The sequence below is a fragment of the Jaculus jaculus genome, chromosome 15, assembly GCF_020740685.1.
Source record: "Jaculus jaculus isolate mJacJac1 chromosome 15, mJacJac1.mat.Y.cur, whole genome shotgun sequence".
Classification (NCBI taxonomy): domain Eukaryota; kingdom Metazoa; phylum Chordata; class Mammalia; order Rodentia; family Dipodidae; genus Jaculus; species Jaculus jaculus.
This window is the reverse complement of record NC_059116.1, coordinates 17,604,106-17,616,987: the sequence shown is the minus strand read 5'-3', so window position 1 is coordinate 17,616,987 and position 12,882 is coordinate 17,604,106.

Sequence of the window (12,882 nt, the reverse complement as noted above, 5' to 3'; positions counted from 1 at the left end):
CCGTTTATTATAAAGTAGCTCAGGATGGGTTGAAAGTTCCAGGTGAAGTTATAGCTTGCCATGGCCCACATTGAAGGCTGAGGGAGGAACTCAAAGCCTAAGTTGAAAAGAGTGATGGGGTTGAGGGCTGGAGGCATGGCTTAGTGGTTAAGGCAGTTGCCTACGAAGCCAAAGGATCAAGGTTCGATTCCCCGGGACCCACGTAAGCTGGACGCACTAGGCAGCGCATGCATCTAGAGTTAGTTTGCAGCTGCTAACGGCCCTGGTGTGCCCATTCTCTCTCTCTTTCTCTCAAATAAATATAAAAATACATTTTAAAAAGGATGTGCATGTGTGGTGTCATGCTTTTTTAAAAAAATACTTTTTGTTTATTTTTATTTATTTGAGAGTGACAGACAGGGAGAGAAGGCAGGAGAGAGAGAGAATGGGCGCGCCAGGGCTTCCAGCCTCTGCAAATGAACTCCAGACACATGCGCCCCCTCGTGCATCTGGCTAACGTGGGTCCTGGGGAATCAAGCCTCGAACCAGGGTCCTTAGGCTTCACAGGCAAGTGCTTAACCGCTAAGCCATCTCTCCAGCCCTCATGCCTTTTTAAAAAAGAGTAAGGGTTGGTTGAATCATTGCGTTGATGGTTGTGCCATCATGGGGGAGGGGGGTAATTGTTCCTCATCCTATGTATTGGAAGACCTGGAGAAAGAGGTTTTCTTGCTGTAGAAGTCACAGTGTTTTTTGAAACTTTCGTTCTTCCTTCCTTCCTTCTCTCTTTTCCTTCCTTTCCTTTCTTCCTGGGGGCATGTGTATGTGTGTGTGTGTGTGTGTGTGTGTGTGTGTGTGTGTGTGCGCGCGCATGTTCATATGTGTGGCAGTAACACACGAGTGGAGGTCAGAGGGCAGCTGGGAATGTCAGTTTTCACCTTCTCCCCACGGCGAATGCCAGGTGAATGCTTCTGGGTGATTCTCCCGTCTCGTCCTCCCTGCTCTTCCTAGGTGCAAGAGTGTTCTAGAGGCCAGCACTGCAGCATCCGGCTTGGCTCTGGCAATCCCCAGTCAGGGCGCACAGCGGCGTGGCGATTGCCGTGTTCGCTGAGCCTCCGCCCCAGCTCAGGCCCTTGCCTTTCTCTGCGGCGTCTTCTCTTACTCCGGTGACAAGTGCAAGAAATACAAGGATGCTACTCTTCCACAGTAGGGACTGTGAAGTCACAGATTCCATATCTCGGAGCGAGGGGGACTGCAGAAATTAGGTAGTCTGCCCTTTCCTTTCGTAGGGGACACAGATGACAGCGTTAGGACAACAGCTATGTTGCCAGCCTGCAAGCCCTGGCTGGGCTCTTTCCCCACTGTGCACACCAGCGTAGTCTAAAACATTTGGAGTTTCATTATTTCCAGATAATCTTTGACTCTCCTTCTTTCTTTCTTTCTTTTTTTCTTTCTTTCTTTCTTTTCTTCTTTCTTCCTTTCTCTCTCTCTCTCTCTCTCTCTCCCCTTCCCCTCCTCTTCCTTCCTTTCCTCCTTCCGTCCCTCCTTTCTTTCTTTCTTTGTTTCTTTCTTTCTCTTTCTTCCTTCCTTTATTTCTTTCTTTCTTTCTTTGTTTTTTTTTCAAGGTAGTGTCTTACTTTAGCCCAGGCTGACCTGGAATTCACTGTGTAGTCTCAGGGTGGCCTCAAAGTTACAGCGATCTTCCTACCTCTGCCTCCTGAGTGCTGGGATTAAAGGCGTGCGCCACCACACCTGGCCCTATGACATTCCTTTTCTAGAGCTTTTTAACTCTCAGTTAATCAACTCATCGTGGTTGTAGCAGAAAGCTTATATTTGGTGGAAGGTGGTCTCGTTTCCAAAGTCAAGGCTGGGAGAAAGAGCCTTCTGCGAGGCTTGCTGCTGTGACATTAAAGGAAGCCAGTTACGTTTCATTGAAATACTCCATTCCTGCTTTTGCTGCAGGGGACATGTGATCCCAAAGGACATGCGATGAACTACAAGCCAGCACTAAACTCACTCAACCAAGGATATGCCTCTCAACCAGGCATTACCAGCTCCCTTTGGGTCTATGGGGATTGGGGGGGGGGGACGACATAGAGAGACATCCTCACCAGAACCAGGACCCCAGGGCCACATCCAAGTGGACACCAGTGTCATCAGCTGTGGCAAACAGCACTCCTCTGACACTTTCTTAGGCCCTAATGGAAATCATCTTTATTCTCCCCAGGGGCAAGATGCATCTATGAAAACCATCATGACTGTTTGAAGCCCCCAGACACAAGCTACCCCCAGGTGAAGGCATGGAGCAGGAAAGAATGAACTTCTCTTGGTTTTCTGTAACACTCCACTTACCCATGGTCCTGAAGGCTCGAGGGACAGGGTGGAGAAGGACTTTAGCCAATAGATTGGCGCTGGGATACAGAGCGTCGGTCAGTCGGCCCTGCAAGGAGGTTGTCTGGTCATGACCTCCTTCCTGTCGCCACTGTGGCTGCTACTAGTGAATAGCCCAGGCCTTGGTACTCCACTGGAGGTCGAAGGCAGAGCCCGTGGCTACATGGGGTGAAGCTGGCCAGCTTGCAAGTATAAAAGAACAAAACTTGATTCTTGCATTTGGCATATGCAATTGAAGGAGCCAACAGGCCTCAGGCCCTGGGCACCAGGGTTTCATTGCTCATCTTGTGCCCACCACTAGAAGGCCACATCATCAATGGCATCTTCCCTCTGGCCATGCATTGTCACATTGGAGTGTCCCCTGTGTCTACCCCTCTCTGGAAGTCTACAAGAACGTGAGCATCTTGAAGGCAGCGTCCCACGTCTGTGGCAGCTGGCTCACACTCACCGAAACTGTAAGTATTCCATCAAAACTGGAACTGGGCCCTGAAACTCATCAGCTAAGCTACCCCCAGGGGTCCTCCTGTCTCCTCCGGCCCGGGGCTGGAATCACAGGCAAATATCAGCACAGAGACATCATGGCTTTTTCCCTGGTTCTGGGAATTCAACTCAGGCCATCATTTTTCTTGCTGAGCTATCTCCCCAGCCCTAGGACTTAACACTTTTGTTAAGTCCTTCTGTGGATCAGATTCTGGACAAAGTACTAGTAATATTTTCTTCCTTCAAATCTTTTGAACAGTGTGTTCTACACCATCGCTGTCCAACAAGAATCTATATGAACTATATGTGCAGTTAAAATTTCTGTAATAGGGCTGGAGAGATGGCTTAGCAGTTAAGGCGCTGGTCTGCGAAACATAATGACCCAAGTCTGATTCCCCGGTGCCCACATAAAGCCAGATACACAAGGTGGCACATGCATCTGGAGCTTGTTTGCAGCATCCAGCGGCCCTGGTGCTCTCGTTCCCTCTCTCTCTCTGTCTCTCTCTCTGTCTCTCTCTCTCTCTCTCTACTTAACAGTAATTTTTTTTTTTTTAATTTTGAGCAGGGTGTGGTAGCACATGCCTTTAATCCCAGAACTTGGAAAGCAGAAGTAGAAAGATCACTGTAAGTTCAAGGCCAGCCTGGGACTACATAGTGAATCCCAGGTCAGCTTCGGCTAGAGAGAAACCCAACATTAAAAAAAAAAAATCTGTAATAGATAATAAGATAAAATTAATTTTCCCAAGATATTTTATTTAGTCTAATACAACCAAAAATTATTATTTCTAGCCAGGCATGGCGGCCCATGCCTTTAATCCCAGCACCTGGGAGGCAGAGATAAGAGAATTGCTATGAGTTCAAGGCCAGCGTGAGACAGCATAGTAAATTCCAGGCTAGAGAGAGAACCTACCTCAAAAAAAAAAAAAAATAATAATCATATCCAATTGTAACCAATGACTATAAAAGCTGGAAGAGGGGCCATGTTTCACCAGTAATATTGAACACATCTCACCAATAGTAATCCAACATGTATACCCAAGTGCCCTGTAAAACACCTTGTTTCATCCACAAAGCCACTCTCTCTCTCTCTCTCTCAAATAAATACATAAAATATTTTTTTTAAAAACTTTCTGCAGGAGCTAGAGAGATGGTTGAGTGAATGCTTCCTAATAAACATGAGGCCCGAGGAGGCCCGAGACCATCTGAGTTCAATTCCCTAAGACCCACATAAACCCTGTGTGTGACCACACGCACCTACAACCCCAGTCCTCTGAAAAAGCAGAGACCAGGGCGTCACTTGGGACTTGTAAAAACAGCAAGCTCTGCAAACAGGGAGAGAATCCATCTCCACGAAAGCGCAGATGAGAGAAGGGGGGGGGGGGATATCCAACATTCTCCCTGGCGACTGCACACACATGGATGGAGTGCATGCATCTGCACACGTGAACACACACACACAAAAAAAAAAAAATACACACACTATGCCACACATATTACACACCAAATTTCATAAGATGTTGGTCGGGTTCGCTGCGCACAGAACCAGGCATCCACTTCTGGTCACACAGTGCTCCTGGCATATTATTTATTACAAAGGAAAATCATGCTGATAAGAAAATAGTGTCACTTAAAAATTAGGTGGTTCCCAATCAAATCGTGACAGTAATTGCTGTAATGTCCTCTTTGATTTAGATATAGTAATATCAACGTAATTGCCACTGGGGGAAAAAATTATAATAGCTGTTAATGATAACTAACACATAAATGGCAATGAGCAGGAACATGTATTTTACAGCAGATCCGGCCCGTGAAGCAGCCATAAGAAACCCAGTGGTTTCCAACCACCCGGGCACCAATCCCTCCAGGAACCAAGCCCGTCCCACTATCATATTAAGGGAAGAGGGTGTATGATGGCAGGGGCGGAAGCAGCGCAGGGGTGTCCCCAGCCTCCTTGGACTCCCTAACAAGTCAATAGTCCTCCAAAGGAAGCTGGTGGCTCAGAGCCTCTAGACCAGCTTTGCTGTTGGACCATGAACTTTTTATTTTTTGTTGTTGCTGTTTTATTTATTTATTTGAAAGTGACAGAGAAAGAGGCAGATAGAGAGAGAGAGAGAATAGGTGCACCAAAGCCTCCAGCCACTACGAACTCCAGACGCGTGCGCCCCCTTGTGCATCTGGCTAACGTGGGTCCCGGGGAATCGAGCCTCAAACCGGGTGGACCATGAACTTTTGCATGCTTGTAAAACATGGCCTCTGTGTCGCTGACCTTACACGCCAGGACAACAAGGCCCTGGTAACTTTCATTTCTGTCTCTGTCCATCTGATGTGGGGAACCCTTTTTCCTGGGAAGACACAGACACACACGTCTTCTCTCCAGATAGGGCACAATGACAGATCAGAGGATGATTGCCCCAAAACCAGTTTGGTGAACCAGTGAGTTTATTGGGGACACTTCCCGAGCAGGAGGAAGGGTTGTTTAATGACTGACTCAAAGGCAGGAGCACTAGACGCAAACGCAGCCGCACCGTGAGAGGTCTCATCTTACACCCTGGATGACCGACCTCCCCATAGCTGCTTTAAGTCAAAGAAAGTCACCCGACAGCCCAGCCCAGCACAGGAGACAGAACCTGCACCGCAGGCGACTCCGCGGGAGAGTCTCTCGAGCACGCTACATCACTGGTCCTCACCCGCCATCCCCCTCTCATCCCCAAAGCAGTTGCCCCCCATTTATACAGCCTTAGGGCGGGGTCTTGAAAGCCTCCCCCAGACTTCTTGACTTCCAGAGTCTCTGCAACTTCCTTCCTGCCCCCCCACAGGAGGTGATGTTTCAGGTTCTGGATAACATAACCTTGGGGAGTGGTTACAGAGCCTCCTTTCTCTCTACAACTGGGAGGAATCTGTTACAAAGCACTCTCCTGTATTGTGGAAGCCTGCTCCCCTCCCCCTAGCCTGTGATGTGGTTGAGTGAATAAAGAATCTCCCCATGGAGGAGGCTGAAGGAGGAGGTTGAACACTGCCCGTCCTAGGGGAGTGTGTCCTGGCCAGCAGATGGCTATGACCGCGTAGCTTTGGGCTGCATACGTCACAGAGACAGCCTCATACCTGCTCAGGTCTTTCACAGAGGGGCAGTCATTACTTCAGTCCTTCAGAACCACCCGGGTGATATTCTTGTTAGCATCCATCATCACCTAGCAAGAGGGACCACAAGGTCATCAAATCCTGGGCAGAAGATAGTGATGGCGTGGTAAAGAAGGGAGCCAAGGGAAGTCAGATCAGGGACCTAGTTTCTAGGCTGGCCAGAGTAGCCCTGGGACTGGGTAAGTCTGAGCTTCACCATAAGGGGCAGGAGGGGCACAGGGGACTCCTAGAGTATACCGCTTCTCTGTGGAACAGTTGGCCAACCTTGATTCAAGCCCTCTGGAGGCCTTCTAACTCTGAACCCCAGGGGCCTGGTAGAAAGCCTGAGGGTTGTGTCTGCACGCCTAGGGAGTTTTATGGGAAACTGCGATGGGAAGACATAGGAGGCTGTGGTCCACTTTGTGTTGTGATAGAATGTTATAGTCAGGCAGCCCTGAGCTGTAACTTCTGTCCCATACATCTACCTAGAACCGAAGCTCAACTGACCCATTCGTGTCTAGGCCTTGTAGTATTAACCTTAACTAACTGTCCCCACCCCACCTGCTTCGGTGTTCCCATGTCCTCTTAAATTTGAGCTTAATGATTTGCAGAGCCATTTTGTCAGCTCTTACTGATTTTAGATCAGTGAGTGCATGACTCCACCCACATCTCATTTCACCCTCCAAGCAGACATTGGTGGTGGCTGCTAACATCTCTCATGTTTTAGCAAGAAGTGCTTAAGCACAGAAAGACTAAGCTAAGTAACTTACCCAAACACACCCAGTTAGTATGGAAGGGGCTACACCAGTTTTCTGGCCAGGCAGTTGACTTCTGAGCCCTCCTCACTCTGCTCCAAGTGACCTTTGCGTATGGATCTGGTGGGAGTTTGAGAAACTTGGCTGAGGTTGTCTGCAAGATGCCACGGTCTCATGGTTTGTGATCATGGAAGTTTGATGGGAAATAAGAGGTCCTGAACTTTCCAGAGCTCAGGCAAGACGAAGCTCTATCATGGCTCTACCTGGAGCTTAGGGATTGACAGCCCTGGGCTGTCACGTGGACAGTATGGAAAGGACACTAATGGAAACTGTGCCCGGATGCTTCCAGTCTATTACTACTTACAGCTCACTGAAATCAACTGAAAGGACTGGATAAAACTCTTTATAGAATCTAACATTGGCGAGAGCTGTCAAAATTGCTTTATAAATTATTAGGCTCAAATTTTATTTATTTATTATTTGAGAGAGGGAGGCAGATAGAGAGAGAGAGAGAGAGAAAGGGCGCACCAGGGCCTCCAGCCAGTGCAAATGAACTCCAGATGCATGCACCACCTTGTGCATCTGGCTTATGTGGGTCCTGGGGAAATCAAACCGAGTCTTTTGCCCTTACAGGCAAGCACCTTAACCACTAAGCTGTCTGCCCAGCCCAGTTAGGTTCAAATTTAAGAGGAAATGGAGACACACATACAAGTGGGGTGGTGACAGTTAGTTAAGGTACTAATACAGGAAGGCCTAGACATGACTGGGTCCCTTGAGCTTCCATTCTATGTAGATGGGTGGGAACTGAAAGTTACAGCTCAGGGATGCCTGAGGCAAACAGCCTTGGGGCTAAACATGGAAGGTTCGCATTGCTGGTCAAAATCACCCAACCAAGAGAAGCTTGTGGGGAAAAAGAGGTTTATTTTGGCTTACAGGCTCGAGAGGGGAAACTCCATGATGGCAGGGGAAAATGATGGCATGAGCAGAGGGTGGACATCACCCTCTGGCTCAGATAAGGTGGACAATAGCAACAGGAGAGTGTGCCAAACACTGGCAAGGGCAAACTGGCTGTAACACCCATAAGCCCGCCCCCAACAACACACTGCCTCCAGGAGGCTTAATTTCCAATTTCCATCAGCTGGGGAAACTAGCATCCAGAACACCTAAGTTCATGGGGGACACCCGAATCAAACCACCACAGTGAGATTTTCTGTCAGTGAAACCGATATCTGAAACAATAAAAAAAACTGTACAAGTGAAAGATTTATTTCGGCTCATGGTTTCAGAGGATGCATCCTGTAATTGGCTGGCTCCACGCCGTGGGGGCCTCTGGGGAGGCAGAGCATCATGGGAGAAGGGTGTAGTGGAACAGAGCCGCTCACCTTAGGGTAGCCAGAAAGCAGAGACAGGCAGGAAGGATCCGGGGATAAGATGCCCTTCAAACATACACCCTTAGTAACCTACTTCCTCGAACTAGGCCTCACCTCCTAAGGTTTTGACCCCTTCCAAAATAGTGTCACCCCCCTGGGGACGAAGCCTGAAACACAATGAGCATGTGGCGCAGATTTCATATTCAAACCATAGCAGAAGGGAAATAAAGCAAGCTCATGGCAATTATAACTGCACCCTGCCCTCGTCCAGATCTTATAGTTCAAAATTAACCTGATCTGGTTAGTTTGAAAAGCTCACACCTAGCATGGATTCAGAGGAGCTGGCCTCACGGATCATCCAACCAAAGCACAGCAGAGGCAGATATAGATTCTCTTTAGGAGTTGTCTTTGTCTTAAATATAAAAGGAATCCCACAGGGGAATGAGTGGATAACATCAAGGAATATTTACCATTAGGGTGAAACAGCCTTGAGCCAGAATGACCAGCAGCCAGGTAACAGAGAGCCACGCAAAAACTACTGGTCCAGGGCACAAAGTAAACAGTGTGGGGATGGAGAGATGGTTCAGCGGTTAAGGCCCTTGCTTGTAAAACCTGAAGGCCTGGGTTTGATACCCCAGTACCCATGTAAAGCCAGATGCTCAAAGTGGCGCGTGAGTCTGTAGTTTGTTTGCAGTGACAAGAGACCTCGGTGCAACTGTCTCTCTCAAAATAAATAAATAAATAAACATATTTTAAAAAAAAGTACTAGTACTTTCCAGTAAAAATTAAAATGGCCTTGCATGTTTATTTTTTAACTACTTTTATCTATTTTATTGAGAGAGAGAAAGAGGCAGATAGATAGATAAATGATGGATAGATGATTGATAGAACGACTGTATATGCCAGCGCCTCCAGACAAATGTACCAACTTGTGAATCTGGCTTATGTGGGTCCTGGGGAAATGAACTTGGGTCCTTTGGCTTTGCAGACCAGCGCCTTAACCACTAGACCATCTCTCCAGCCCAGCCTTGCATATTTAAAAAAAAAATAGCTGAATATAGGAAGTGAAAAAATGTAACTCAGTGTTTTTGACTGGTGGTAAATACAGATGACTGAGGAGAGAAGTTATAAGCTGGAGTATAGATGAAAGGAAAGTGTTTAAAAATGTGTAAAAGGGCTGGAGAAATAGCTTAGCGGTTAAGGCGCTTGCCTGTGAAGCCTAAGGACCCACCCATGTTCAACTCTCCAGATCCCACATAAGCCAGACACACAAAAAAGGTGAGGCAAGTGCAAGGTTGCACATGCCCAGTAAGTGGTGCAAGCATCTGGCATTTGACTTCAGTGGCTGAGGCCCTGGCATGCTAATTTTCTCTTTCCCCTCCTCTCTAAATATATACGTATGTATATGTATATATATATGAAACATAGAGGTACAAGAGATGGGAAAGAAAGAGGAACAAAGGTTTAAAGGCCCGGAGGATCCAATAGGAAGGTCTGCTTGACCTTAGAGCCAAGTCTCCCTAGGAGAAAACAAGGCAATGTGATGGGGCCAATATTTGAAAACAGATAGAAGTTTTCCAGGATTCACAAAAAGTAGCAAGTTGAGGTTGAAGGTTCCCAAACTGGATAAACATGAAAAAATTCACATCCAAACAAAAATAGTGACATCAGGAAGACTAGGAGGTGGGGAGGTCACTGTCGAAGAGCACCAGACCTGCAGCGGAATTCTGGAAAGAACTTTTGGAGTCAGATATCCCCAATGTCCTGAGAGACAAAGGTGATGCGGTGGAATTCTATGTCCAGCACAAATAGCTTTCAAAATAAAGATGTTTTCAGACAAAACTATAAGCTTATTGGAAGTTGTCAAGAAACTTTTCTAAAAGAAAGCAAAGTTATCCCATAGGGAGTTTGAGATGTGTGATAAATTCACTACATTAATTACAATAATGTAATTATATATATATATAATTATATATATTATATATATTATTATATTATATAATATATATATTATTATATTATATTATATATTATATTATATAATAATGTAATAATTAAATACAATAATGTTGAAAGTTGAAAGTATCTCAATATCCATCCATATATTAGAGACATAAGCAAATGGGCTTAAATATGCTAAAATCCTTGTGTGGGAGAAAGGTATTCTTTAAGTATAGACTTGATAATAAGCACATTGTAATTTCTAAGTTGCCACTCAAAGGGGTAAAAAATAAAATGAGAAGTTCAATTGAAAGAAGACAAGAAAGCTAAGATTTAAACCCAAGTTAGGGTGCAGTGAATGAGGTTAGTGAATGAGGTGCAGTGAAGGGGGTTAGAGACATGTCACAGAGTATGATGCCAAGTATAAACCCAAGCATATCCCCAATTACATTCAATATAAATGGGCTAATTTCTCAGTTAAAAGACAACAATTGCCCAGCTGTCTAAACAATGTAATCATAGGTTGTTTGCAAAATATACAACAAGCTAGGTGTGGTGATACACACTTCTTTTTGTTCATTTTTATTTATTTATTTGAGAGTGACAGACAGATAGAGAGAGAAAGAGGCAGATAGATAGAGAGAGAATGGGCATACCAGGGCCTCCAGCCACTGCAAACAAACTCCACATGCATACACCCCCTTGTGCATCTGGCTAATGTGGGTCCTGGGGAATTGAGCCTCGAAGCAGTGCCCTTAGGCTTCACAGGCAAGTGCTTAATAGCTAAGCCATCTCTCCAGCCCCGTGATACACACTTTTAATCCAGCACTCAAGAGGCAGAGGTAGGAGGATTGCCAAGAGTTTGAAGCCACCCTGAGACTATGTAGTGAATTCCTGGTCAACCTGGGCTAGAGCGAGACCCTGCTTAAAAAAAAAAAAAAAAGATATACCAGAAGGGTTGAAATTAAAAGAATGAAGCAAGATAGTTAATGCAACAAGTATGTCGTTGGCTGGAAACATCTAGAGGCCTTTATGCTCCAATATGAGCAGAGTACACTGGGCAAGGGTTCCAATAGTGTGTAACACTGAGATGGGCATCTCCCCATCAGCTAATGGAAGGGTATAGTGTCCTGGGACCAACCATCTTGTGCGTTTCATCCAAACTGAGGGTTGACCTTTAGAACCTACACTGTGGGCTGGAGAGACGGCACAGTGGTTAGAAAAGATATCTTTTTTTTTTTTTTAATTTTTATTTTTTATTTATTTGAGAGCGACAGACACAGAGAGAAGGACAGAGAGAGGGAGAGAGAGAGAATGGGCGCGCCAGGGCTTCCAGCCTCTGCAAACGAACTCCAGACGCGTGCGCCCCCTTGTGCATCTGGCTAACGTGGGACCTGGGGAACCGAGCCTCGAACCGGGGTCCTTAGGCTTCACAGGCAAGCGCTTAACCGCTAAGCCATCTCTCCAGCCCAGAAAAGATATCTTACAAAGCCTGATGGCCCGTGTTTCCATTCCCCAGTATCCATGCATAGCCAGATGCAGAAAGTGGCATGCACATTTGGATTGCATTTACAATGGCAAGAGGCTCTTTCTCTCCCTCTCTCCTTACAAATAAATTAGAATATTTTTAAAATAAGATAAGGGCTGGAGAGATGGCTCAGCAGTAAAAGACACTTGCTTGCAAAACCTGACAGTTCAAGTTCAATTCCCCAGTACCCACATAAAGCCAGATGCACAAGGTGGCATATGCATCTGGAGCTCATTTGCACAGTGGCAAGAGGCTGGCATGCCTATTTTCTCCCTATCTCTCCCCATCTTCTCAATTTCTCTCTCTCTCTTGATCTCTTTCTCTACTCACAAATAAAATATTTAAAAATAAAATAAAATATACACTATTAACTTAGAAATCACTGGAAAGGAGAAACCACTGCCAATTAAAGCTATAGCATAATGCTTTCTTATCAAGTTGAATCTTCATTTTATGCTAATAGAAAGACTTCTTTTTAAAAATATTTTATTTTTATTTATTTATTTGACAGAAAGAGAGACAGAGAAAGAGAGAATGGACACACTAGGGCCTCCAGCCACTGAAAACAAACTCCAGACACATGTGCCACCTTGTACATCTGGCTAACGTGGTCCTGAGGAATCAAACTTGGGTCCTTTGGCTTTGCAGGCAAATTCCAGCCCAGAAAGACTTCTTTTTGATTGACTTAAACACTTCTCTGCCCTACCTTAAAGTATGTCGTGGGGAAAGAAAAAGTGAATGGAAACAAATGATTAAAGTATTTTAAAAGTTTTTTTTTAATTTTTTATTTATTAGAGACAAAGAGAAAGAGAGTAAGAAAGAGAGAGAGAGTGGATGTACCAGGGCCTCCAGCCACTGTAAACTCCAGATGCATGTGCCACCATGTGCATCTGGCTTACATGGAACCTGGAGAATCAAACCTGGGTCTTTAGGCTTTACAGGCACGCACTAGGTGCTGGGTTTACTGTTCCTTTTCCTCAAGGTTCTATTTAGCAGAACAGCAACATGTTTGTGTTCTGCCATGGACCAGTATTTATTTCCATGACTATCTTGACTCATGCTTTAAAGCAGTGCTTCAGATTTGCTGCCCTTTTTTCTTTTTGTTTATTTTTATTTATTTATTTGAGAGCGACAGAGAGAGAAAGAGGCAGATAGAGAATGGGCACGCCAGGGCTTCCAGCCTCTGCAAACGAACTCCAGACGCGTGCGCCCCCTTGTGCATCTGGCTAACGTGGGACCTGGGGAACCGAGCCTCGAACCGGGGTCCTCAGGCTTCACAGGCCAGGGCTTAACCGCTAAGCCATCTCTCCAGCACCTGCTGCCC